The sequence below is a fragment of the Lissotriton vulgaris genome, chromosome 4_1 (assembly GCF_964263255.1).
Source record: "Lissotriton vulgaris chromosome 4_1, aLisVul1.2, whole genome shotgun sequence".
NCBI classification, from domain to species: Eukaryota; Metazoa; Chordata; class Amphibia; order Caudata; family Salamandridae; genus Lissotriton; species Lissotriton vulgaris.
In genome coordinates this window covers 209,336,265-209,348,463 of record NC_141691.1, presented here as the reverse complement: position 1 = coordinate 209,348,463, position 12,199 = coordinate 209,336,265, and positions in this window count along the sequence as shown.

The following is a 12,199-nucleotide window of genomic DNA, read 5'->3' as shown; positions in this document are numbered from 1 at the left end:
AGCATTATCCTAAACAGCAATTAAAATGTTTTCAAACATCAACAGTAGCTACTATAAAGAAGAACAATAAAAGCTGTTATTTAATGATAATATATTACAGAAATTATATCATATTTTTAAGAAGACAAATTAGAATTATGTAACTTTTTCAGTATTCCTTTTTTGCTGTTCTCAGAGTTCACATAACTTCACCACATACAGTAATTTTAAAGTATTATCATCATTGAACAGCAGGGAAAAACAATCACATTGATTGTATAATAGAATACCAAATCAGCATAGAACATAATTATCAATATGTGTAGCTATGCGTTTTCCTATCTGCACTTTGTTAATTATTTCCTTTATCTACATTAACTCTTTTATTAATCTCAAATACATTAGCCAAAATGTAGATTCTCATTAACATCTGGTAAAATATAGACAACAAATATATACATTATTTGCTTTTAAACTCAATTTTCCAAATGTAATATCAATTAGCACAAATAATAATCCAAACACTAATTATAAATACTAATAATATTCAGTGCTGTCTACTTTCTGTTTACTTCTTCCCAATAGACAAAATCATGTACTCAAAACTTTGACTTCAGAAATAACAAATATGAATTTGGTAAATCATAAGGCAATCTAGGTTTGAATTCCAAGTGGGCATCATTGCAAAGCGTCCATCCTTTGTTACACTTTCAGTGTAAACACTATAGTGTCCAGATGTTGCAGTAAGTACTTTATGAAAAACAATAGCTGCTGTTGTATAAGTTATTCCAGAAATAAATATTTGACTTGCTTTAAAATGTGTAGTTTTTGTTTCCAATATTTGCTCTACATTGTTGTAAGATTATAATTAGATATTTTCCAAATGTTTCTATATGTAACATAGACAACATCTCTGATCTACAATGTGAGCATCTCATACCCTGATTTGCAGTTTTTATCAATTTGTTAAAAGGTACTGATAAACAGTCTGGTATTATCAAGTATAGGAATGTTTCAGTTTGTATTTCAATGGGAGTAGTAAATGAACAATCTTCACACTTGTGGTTCCACTTGTAACTTAGTCCAAATAAGTTTCCAATGTGTATTCATGTTTTAGTACTCCAAGCATATGTATGCTGAGAGTAAATGCCAATGACCCTGTACATATATCAAAAAGCTGCTGAAGGCCAGAAGCAGTATGCATTTTACTTCTGTCATTTATCAACTGTTGAAATGCATGATGTAGTAAAGAACAGAATCCTTTTTCACGATTTTCCATGATTTCATGATGAAGATGTAGTAAATGAAACACAACATTCGGAATCACATTAGCATAACATTTGATACCTGAACTGTTTTCCAACTGGTATTCTACAATATCATCAACACTTTCTATATGTTTTCTTAATACTTTTAAACTTTTTCTTCAGTTGCTTTCCTTTTTGAGCCTCGGTTGCATCTTTGACATATTTCCATTTTGAACACACTATAGGTTTCTCATATATGGAAATTTCACCTAAATCAGGAACATAAAGTATTTTTGAACGATTGTACTCGCTTACACAATTTGCATCAGCACTAACCTTTTTATTATCAAAATCAATCAAATACTAATCAGACAATGTTCTTACTCGAGACAATGCAATGTATGCCATTCCCTCTTTAAACACTGTACTGCCAATATTTACAAAAGCTCTGTCTATACTTTAACCTTGAGATTTATGAATAGTTACTGCATATGCTAAAGACAGAGGACACTGTTGTCTGCGAAAATACACATTTTTTACAAGCAAAAAACATACAACACAAAGCCCAATCTGTCTTACCTCCTTATTCTGATAACATTTTTATAAATAAAAATACTATTCCATCTCATTCTGAAAATTTACAAAATCAACAACTTTTCCCATTGCTCCATTTACTTAACCTTTTTCTACTTTCAAAGTGCACCACAAAATTACCTAACTGTTTAAATACATGTAAAGTCTTTTCTAAGCCTGCAGTTTTAGATACAGACTTTTCCAAAGAACGTAATTTAGCCTGTAGTTTTTCTGTAAGAAGAATAGTTACCTGCTGGTGTTTGATTTTATCAATAGTTTCAATTTCCACAATTTTTTGTTTTTCCAGTTGCAGAAGTCGTTGATTAAATGTAGATTATTCTTGCAGTGTAGTCATTAAGCAAACTATAGACTTGTTTTGTCCAAGCAGCACACATACAAACATCAAGTAGGTCTCCATCTACAATGTGCCCAAAGGGGTCCCACCCCACACATTACAAATCTCACAACCAACACATGCACACGTACGAAATCCAGCAAATATGCATATTTGTGAGACACACTGACAATGCAAAGTGACACTACATGACGATCAGCATGGCTGCAGTACAATCAACATGACATTGTGCACACCACAACAATGAGGTGGCTGAGTGTGGACCACATCCAGAAAGGAGCAGGTCACACTCTGACACATCCATGTGCACAAACAACCCCTGACGTCAACAATACATCTGCAGACAAACCATCCACACGAGTACAAAAACCATCCAAGAGCAAAAATGACCCAAGGCGCCAACATCTCACGACCGTAAAAGTCAAAGGTGCACCGCCTCACAGGGATAAGGGGTACAAAAGAGGGTGGTGATGGACGGAGCATCTGAATCAATCAAACACTCACACCCAGCCAAAAGATCTGGGTTTAATCCATCACCGTTCTTTAGCCCACTCTGCCACCCCAGTTCAGACATGGCTATATGCAAATCAGTCTGACCCTGTGCCTCATGGGAACAGTCCAGCCCAAACTGCCAAGCCATGTCTTCCCTGGACCGGAAACAAGCTTCCGAGGACCGGTTTCTGGCATTCCAGCCATCTTCAGCCCAGCTTGCTTGAATCCAGTGGCAAAGTGAGCAAGGGACTCATGTCTGAGCATACCCTGCACACTTATGGGGGCCAAAAGCGGTACAAAAGGGGGTGGTGATGGACGGATCATCTGAATCAATCAAACACTCACACCCAGTCAAAGGATCTGGGTTTAATCCATCACCGTTCTTTAGCCCACTCTGCCACTCCAGTTCAGACATGGCTATATGCAAATCAGTCTGACCTTGTGCCTCATGGGAACAGTCCAGCCCAAACTGCCAAACCATGTCTTCCCTGGACGGGAAACAAGCTTCCGGGGACCGGTTTCTGGCATTCCAGCCGTCTTCAGCCCGGCTTCCTTGAATCCAGTGGCAAAGTGAGCAAGGGACTCATGTCGGAGCATACCCTGCCACACTTATGGCGGCCAAAAGCAGTACAAAAGGGGGTGGTGATGGACGGAGCATCTGAATCAATCAAACACTCATACCCAGTCAAAAGATCTGGGTTAAATCCATCACGGTTCTTTAGCCCACTCTGCCACCCCAGTTCAGATATGGCTATATGCAAATCAGTCTGACCCTGTGCCTCATGGGAACAGTCCAGCCCGAACTGCCAAGTCATGTCTTCCCTGGACGTGGTATTCTCAGACGTGAGTCCCTTACTCACCTTGAAATTCATCAGCTATAACTTCTTCCACATTCCTAACAACCATTTTTTCTTTTGGAATGGGACAACCATCTAGCAACACCACTAGTATCAATTACATGTACTAATGTGTTCTCTTGAAAATAGCGTTCTTAATTAAAGAAAGGCTCATTACTAGAAGTGTGCTTCCATTCACCAATAAAAAATTTATAAAAGTTACTTCTAGTAACAAGTCTTTTTCTTTTTCTTTTTCTTTTCTCTTTCATAAACACCATTGTTTTATCAAATCAAATCATTCTCCTTAATATTAATACAAATATTTTTCTTTTCAATTCAAAAGCAGTATCTACTACACTTTCACTGTGTTGCTTCTTCTTATACACTGCTGATTTTCTTGTATACTTATTACAATATTTTAATACATTTTGAATGACTTTACTTCTAAACTATCTTATATGTATCTCTTTAAATAGTTTTTGCCTTTCTATATTATGAGTTGTTTTTCCAAAAACGAATATTTTTTTATCACTACAATTCTTCTTTTTCCTCTGGTTTGTTGTAAATCTTCTCTTTTTCCATTAATTTTTATTGACTTTCTTTATCTCCCTACAACTGTTTTAAGGAACTGTTTAGTGCTCTTACCAGAAGTTATGTTATCCTGAGTAACATTTTGCTCTTTTCTAATGCACTCTTTTTACATTCCTTTAAGTAGTGCTGTTTTCTTTGCTCTATTCTCTTTTCATTTTTTTGCCATCTTAAATTTGTGAATAAAATACATTTCTTAAAAAACAAAGAACAGTTTCAATAGTTTGTTACATCAATGAGCAATTTAAAATTAATGACATCTCAAAATTTATAATAACAGCTAAGCAATTACTTACCATTACATTGCTATTCTCTTTATAACAATTAAAAAACAAAGGAGCAGAAGCAAGCAAGATAACTGCAGACAAAGGAAGAAAGGTTCTGCAAGAGAAAGAAAGGGACCTAAACAAAAAGAAAGGTTCAGAAACAGCCAAAATAAATGCACAAAGAAGCAACAAAGGTGCGAAGACATGCAAGATAAGTACACATAGAGGCAAGAGAGATTCAGAAAGAGGCAAGAGAAGTGCAAAAGAGACAAGAAAGATGCAGAAAAGGTAAGTGAGGTATAGAAAGAAGCTTGAGAGGTGCAGAAAAAGCAAGACAAGTCTATCAAGAATCAACTGATGTTCAGAAAGAGGCAAGAAAACTGCAGGAAGAAGTAGAAATGTGCAGAAAGAGCCAAGAGAGATATAGAAAGAGGCAAGAGAGGTACAGAAAGAGGCAACAATTGTGTATGAAGAGGAAACAAGGGGGAAGAAAGGCGAGAAGACTGTAGGAAGAAGCAACAGCGATTCACATAAAGGCAACAGAAATGCAGAAAGAGGCAAGCGAAGTGCAAAAAGAAGTAATAGAAATTGAGAAAGAGGCAAGAGAAGTAAAGAAAGAGGCAAGACAGGTACAGAAAGAGGCAACAGAGGTAAATAAATGGAAAAATAGGTGCAGAAAGAGGGAAGAGAGGTACAGAAAGAAAGATAGATGCAGAAAGAAGCAAGAGAAATGCAGATGAAAGTAATATAGGTACAGACAAAGGCAAGAGGGGTGCAGAAAGAAGCAACAGAGGTACAGAAAGAAGAAAGTCAAGTGCAGGAAGGAGTAAAATAGGTACAGAAAGAAACAAGAGAGGTACAGAAAGAAGCACGGACGGTATAGAAAGAGGATGAAAGGTGCAGAAAGTGGCAAAAGAAGTGCAGAAAGAGGGAGAAAGGTGCAGAAAGAAGAAAAAGTACTACATAAAGAGACAGGAGAGGTGCAGAAAGAAGCAAGAGAAGTGCAGAAAGAAGAGTGCTAGGTATGAAAAGACGCAAATGAGGTACAGAAAGAGGCAACAGAAGTGCAGAAAGAGGCAAGAGAGATATAGAAAGAGGCAAGTGAGGTGCAGAAAGAAGAAAGTGAGGTGCGGAAAGAAGCAACAGAAGTGCAGAAAGAGGCAAAAGAAGTGCGGAAAGAGACAAGATGAGTGCAGAAGAAGGCAAGAGAGATGCAGAAAGACTCACAAAAAGGCCATTGAGGTGCAGAAAGAGGCAAGCAAAGTGCAGATAGAAGCAACAGAAATGAAGAAAGACGCAAGGGAAATGCGGAAAGAGTCAAGACAGGTGCAGAAAGAGGCAACAGAGGTGCAGAAATAGAAACAGGGGTGCCGAAAGAGGGAAGAGAGGTGTAGAAAATAGTAAGTGAGGTAGAGAAAGAAGCAAGAGAGGTACAGAAAGAAGCAAGAAAGGTACAGAAAGAAGAAGAAATGTACAGAACGTGGCAAAAGAAGCACAGAAAGAGGGAGCAAGGTGCAGAAATAACCAAGAGAAGTGCAAAAAGAGGCAAGAGAAGTGCAGAAACAAGAAGAAAGGAACAGAAAGAAGCAAGAGGAGTACCGAAAGAAGCGAGAGAGGTACTGAAAGAAGCATGAGAAGTGCAGAAAGAAGCACGTGAGGTACAGAAAGAAGCAAGATAAGTGCAAACAGAGGCAGGAAAGGTACAGAAAGAAGCAAAGAAGTGCAGAAAGAAGATTGTGAGCTGAAAAAGAGACAAGAGAGGTAAAGAAAGAGCTAACAGAAGTGCAGAAAGAGGCAAAAGAGATATAGAAAGAGGCAAGTGAGGTGCAGAAAAAAGAGAGTGAGGTGCAGAAAGAAACAACAGAAGTATCGCAAAAGGCAAAAGAAGTACAGAAAGAGGCAAGAGAGGTACAGAAAGAGGCAAGAGAGGTATAGAAAGAGGGTAGAGGAGTACAGAAATATTCAAGACAGGTGCAGAAAGAGGCAACAGAGGTACAGAAAGAGAAACAGGGGTGCAGAAAGGGAAGAGAGGTACAGGAAATAGTAAGAGAGGCACAGAAAGAAGCAAGAGAGATACAGAAAGAAGCAAGAAAGGTACAAAAAGAGGAAGAAATGTACTGAAAGTGGCAAAAGAAGTGCAGAAAGAGGGAGAAAGGTACAGAAATAACCATGAGAACAGCAGGTAGAGGCAAGAGAAGTGTAGAAAGAGGAAGAAAGGTGCAGAAAGAAGCAAGAGAACTGCAGAAAGAGGCAAGAGAGGTACAGAAAGAAGTAAGAGCAGTGGAGAAGAGCAAGTGAGGCAGAGAAAGATGCAAGAGAAGTACAGAAAGAAGAGAGTGAGATATGGAAAGAGGCAAGTGAGGTGCATAAATAGACAACAGAAGTACAGAAAGAGGCAAGAGAGATATAGAAAGGGGCAAGTGAGGTGCAGAAAGAAGAGAGTGAGGTGCAGAAAAAAGCAACAGAAATGCAGAATGAGGCAAAAGAAGTGCAGAAATAGACAAGAGGGGTGCAGAAAAAGACAAGAGAGGTATAGAAAGAAGCTTGAGAGACAAGTCTATAAAGAAGCAACTGACATTCAAAAACAAGCAGGCGAAGTGCAGAAAGAGGCAAGAGAACTGCAGAAAGAGGAAGAGATGTGCAGAAAAAGGTAAGAGCGATGCAAAAAGAGGGAACAAGGGAGAAGAAAGAGGCAAGAAGAGCTTAGAAAGAAGAAACAGAGATTCAAAAAAGGCAACAGAGGTGCAGAAAGAGGCAAGTGAAGTGGAGATAGAAGCAACTGAAATGCAGAAAGAGGCAAGATACATGCAGAAAGAGGCAAGATAGGTACATACAGAGGTTCAGAAAGAGAAACAGGGGTGCAGAAAGAGGGAAGAGAGGTGTAGAAAGAAGCAAGCGACATGCAGAAAAAAGCAAGAGGGGTGCAGAAAGAGGCAACAATTGTGTATGAAGAGGAAACAAGGGGGAAGAAAGGCGAGAAGACTGTAGGAAGAAGCAACAGCGATTCATATAAAGGCAACAGAAATGCAGAAAGAGGCAAGCGAAGTGCAGGAAGAAGTAATAGAAACTGAGAAAGAGGCAAGAGAAGTAAAGAAAGAGGCAAGACAGGTACAGAAAGAGGCAACAGAGGTAAATAAATGGAAAAATAGGTGCAGAAAGAGGGAAGAGAGGTACAGAAAGAAAGAGAGATGCAGAAAGAAGCAAGCGACATGCAGAAAGAAGCAAGAGGGGTACAGAAAGAAGAAAGAAAAGCAGAAAGAAGCAAGAGGGGTGCAGAAAGAAGAAAGAAAAGTGCAAGCTATAGCAAGAGAGGTACAGAAAGAAGCAGGAGAGGTACAGAAAATAGCAAGAAAGGTACAGAAAGAGGAAGAAATGTACTGAAAGTGGCAAAAGAAGTGCAGAAAGAGGGAGAAAGGTACAGAAATAACCATGAGAACAGCAGGTAGAGGCAAGAGAAGTGTAGAAAGAGGAAGAAAGGTGCAGAAAGAAGCAAGAGAACTGCAGAAAGAGGCAAGAGAGGTACAGAAAGAAGTAAGAGCAGTGGAGAAGAGCAAGTGAGGCAGAGAAAGATGCAAGAGAAGTACAGAAAGAAGAGAGTGAGATATGGAAAGAGGCAAGTGAGGTGCATAAATAGACAACAGAAGTACAGAAAGAGGCAAGAGAGATATAGAAAGGGGCAAGTGAGGTGCAGAAAGAAGAGAGTGAGGTGCAGAAAAAAGCAACAGAAATGCAGAATGAGGCAAAAGAAGTGCAGAAATAGACAAGAGGGGTGCAGAAAAAGACAAGAGAGGTATAGAAAGAAGCTTGAGAGACAAGTCTATAAAGAAGCAACTGACATTCAAAAACAAGCAGGCAAAGTGCAGAAAGAGGCAAGAGAACTGCAGAAAGAGGAAGAGATGTGCAGAAAAAGGTAAGAGCGATGCAAAAAGAGGGAACAAGGGAGAAGAAAGAGGCAAGAAGAGCTTAGAAAGAAGAAACAGAGATTCAAAAAAAGGCAACAGAGGTGCAGAAAGAGGCAAGTGAAGTGGAGATAGAAGCAACTGAAATGCAGAAAGAGGCAAGATACATGCAGAAAGAGGCAAGATAGGTACATACAGAGGTTCAGAAAGAGAAACAGGGGTGCAGAAAGAGGGAAGAGAGGTGTAGAAAGAAGCAAGCGACATGCAGAAAGAAGCAAGAGGGGTACAGAAAGAAGAAAGAAAAGCAGAAAGAAGCAAGAGGGGTGCAGAAAGAAGAAAGAAAAGTGCAAGCTATAGCAAGAGAGGTACAGAAAGAAGCAGGAGAGGTACAGAAAATAGCAAGAAAGGTACAGAAAGAGGGAGAAAGATGGAGCAAGTGGCAAAAGAAGTGCAGAAAGAGCGAGAATGATGCAGAAATAACCAAGAGAAGTGCAGAAAGAGGCAAGAGAAATGCAGAAAGAAGCAACAGAGGTACAGAAAGAAGCAAGAGCAGTGCAGAAAGAAGCAAGTGAGGTGCAGAAAGAAGCAAGAGAAGTGCAGAAAGAGGGAGGAGAGGTACAGAAAGAGGCAAGAGGAGTTCAGAAAGAAGAGAGTAAGGTGCAGAAAGAGGCAGGTGAGGTGCAGAAAGAGGCAACAGCAGTGCAGAAAGAGGCAAACAAGATATAGAAAGAGGCAATTGGGGTGCAGAAAGAAGAGAGTGATGCGCTGAAAGAAGCAATAGGAGTGCATAAAGAGGCAAAAGAGGTGCAGAAAGAGGCAAGAAAGTGCAGAAAGAAGCAAGGGAGGTGTCGGAAGAGGGATACAGAAAGAAGCAAGAGTGGTACTGAAATAAGCAAGAGAAGCACAGAAAGAAGCAGCAGATGTGCAGAAAGAGACAAGAGAAGTGCAAAAAGAGGAAAGAAGGGTGCAGGAACAGGCAAGAGAATTCCAGAAAGAAGCAAGAGATGCAGAAAGAGGGAAGAGTGCTGCAGAAAAAGGCAAGCGGGATGCAGAAAAAGGCAAGAAAGGTGTAGAAAGAAGCCAGAGAAGTGCAGAAAGAAGGAATAGAGATGCAGAAAGATGCAAGAGAGGTACAGAAAGAGGTAAGATAGGTGCACTAAGAGGAAAGCGGGGTGCAAAATGAAGCAGCAGAGGTGCAGAAAAGGGAAAGAGAGGTGCAGAGAGAGGCAAAGAGGTCAAAAAAAGGTAAGAGAGGTACAGAAAGGAACAAGAAACGTGCAGAAATTGGCAAGAGAGGTGCCGAAAGAGTTAAAGGAGGATGCAGAAAGAGACAAGAGAGGTGCAGAAAGAGTAAAGAAGAGTTCAGAAAGAAGCAACAGAAATGCAAAAAGAACCAACAGAACTTCAGAAATTCAAAGCACCAATCCTTCCTATATCACTGTTGTAAGTCTCACCATATTTCTGAAAGGATGCATTCATGTGTCTATGCCTTTTGGTAGTGGCATCATACATAAAAGAAACATACAATTGTTGTACAGCTGTGTTTCAGACATCTACATCTTTAGATGCATAGCATGTGTGAGAATACTTGTACAAGTAGAGACATACCTCAGTCACAAGGCCAGACAGACCTTTACATTTGGCAGACTACACTTCCCTTTCAAGCAGACACCTAAATGTATACAGCCTACCTCAAGTATACATTTCCCTAGATTCATCCAAAGTACCCTAATCACTAATCCCTCTGCCAACATATCTTAAACCTCACTTTTATGCTGCACCTTATTTTTTTACCAACTGCTCAGAATGTTAGACCCATGTTATGTTATGTTAACAATGATTTGTAGAGCACTTGTTCACTAGTTGGATTCTTGGCGCTGGGGAGACTGGGGGTGGCAGTGCAGATTAATGCAGATCAGTTGTAAGCAAGTGTGAATAACCATGTTTTGAGTGACTTCCTGAAGTTGAGTAAGTTAGTGCTAAATCTGATTTCCAGGGGAATGGAATTCCATAGTCGAGGGGCCAGGGTCACGAACCTGCACCCCCCTTAGTGCTTCAGCATGAAAGTCGGCACTGTCAGCTGGTGGAGTTGGGCCGGGCAGAGGTGGCAGGAGGGCATGTATTGGGAGATGTTTTTCGATGACTTTGTGCTGCAGGCATTCAAAGATTTGTACACTAGGCAGCCTACCTTGAAGGGGAAGCATGTTGCCTCCTCAGTTGTTTAAATATTAATTGTGCTGTTTGGTTTTTACCAGTTGCATTCGCCTAGTGAGGCCGAGTGGGAGGCCCAGGAATGTGATGTTTGCGTAGTCAAGATGGAATAGAACTAGGGCTTGAGGGTGCAACCTGCTTATCTTCCTTATTTTACGCAGCTGCAGAAAGCAGGTGGAGATCACGGTACTTAAGTGTGTTTTGAGGGATAGGTCGTTGCCAATGGTGACCCTTAGGCTTTTTACTGAGGTGGTGGGGTAAGGGGGGAAGCCCAGGTTGTTTGGCCAGTAATGTAGACCTCAATGTCTGTATGCATCGCCGTCAGTATCAGTTCTGTTTGGCTGGGGTTCATCTTTAGGTGGTTATAGTCCATCCATTGATGGATGAATGTCATGGTGAATTGGAAGTCTTAGATTGACTGGGAGAGTTGTCAGTCTTGAACATAAGTTGAAGGTCGTCTGCATAGTTGAAGACATTCACTCTTCTGTCTTTCAAAGTTTTTATTAGTGGGGGCGGTAGAAATTGAAGAGGTGGGGGAGAGGGAAGAGCCCTGTGGGACCCCACACACAGTGTTTAGTTTGGGGGTGGTGAAATGGCCGATGCGGCATGCCTGGGTGTGATTTTCTAGTAAGGACTTTATCTAGCTAAGTGCTGGACCCCGGAAGCCTGCCTCGCTGACACGGTCAGCCAGAGTATCATGGTTGACATGTCGAAAGCCGCCGAGAGATCATGGAGCACCAGGGCCTGGGGCGTACCTGTGTCTGCTTTTTCGCGTAGGGAGTCAAGTACAACCACGATAACTGTTTCCATGGAATGTGCTGTCCGAAACCCAGCTTGGCTACAGTTGAGGAAACCAGTCTGTTCCACAAAATTGGACAGGCATTTGGCCACGCGGGCTCCTAATATCTTGGCCATGTAGGGAAGTAAAGAGATGGGGCTGTAGTTTCATGGTGTCTGGGGGTCGGTGGCTGGTTTCTTTAGGAGGGGGCTACTATGACCTCTTTCATTGCGTTGGGGACACAGCTCTGTGATAGAGAATGGTTAAGGAGGGCAAGGGCTGGATTAGGGAGAGCCACAATGGTTGTTTTTTGTACATGAGGGTGACAGTGGTCCAGGGGGGAGCCGGATCTGACCTTAGCTAGTAATTTATTCAGGGTCTCTCTGTCAATTGGGGGAAGGATTCCATTGAGTTCGAGTTCCTAGGAGTGGGTGGGGTAATTTCTTGAGAGATCTTGGGGGGAATGCTGGCTTTATTGGCAGTGATATTCTCGGTAAATTAGGTATTTAAGGAGTCACAGATGGCCTGTGATGGCTTGGGTTTGTTTAGTACTCTCTCAGGGTTTAACAATTCGTCTACTATAGTGAATATTTTTTTCGCTTGGTTGTTGGAGTTGAGAATTTGTGAGAAAAATGGGTTGCCTTTGCTGTACAGATATTATCCAAACAATGGCTCTGGGGCTATACTCGTACATTGTGTAATTAAATACCCATACACTTAAATCACACAAAAAAGAAGAATCATTGAAAAGAAGCCTGATATAAACATAATATCATAAATGACCATGTACAAGATATAAAGAATTTTAATGAAAAACATGGGGCGCTGAAACAATTACACTCATACTGTACATAAAACAACACATAACATGTAACCAATCATAAACAATGGCAGAGGAAAATATATACAGCAATAACACAAGATACAGTCAAACAATAGTGTCCTCTAGGATTTAGGCCATGCTGGAAGCGTTGA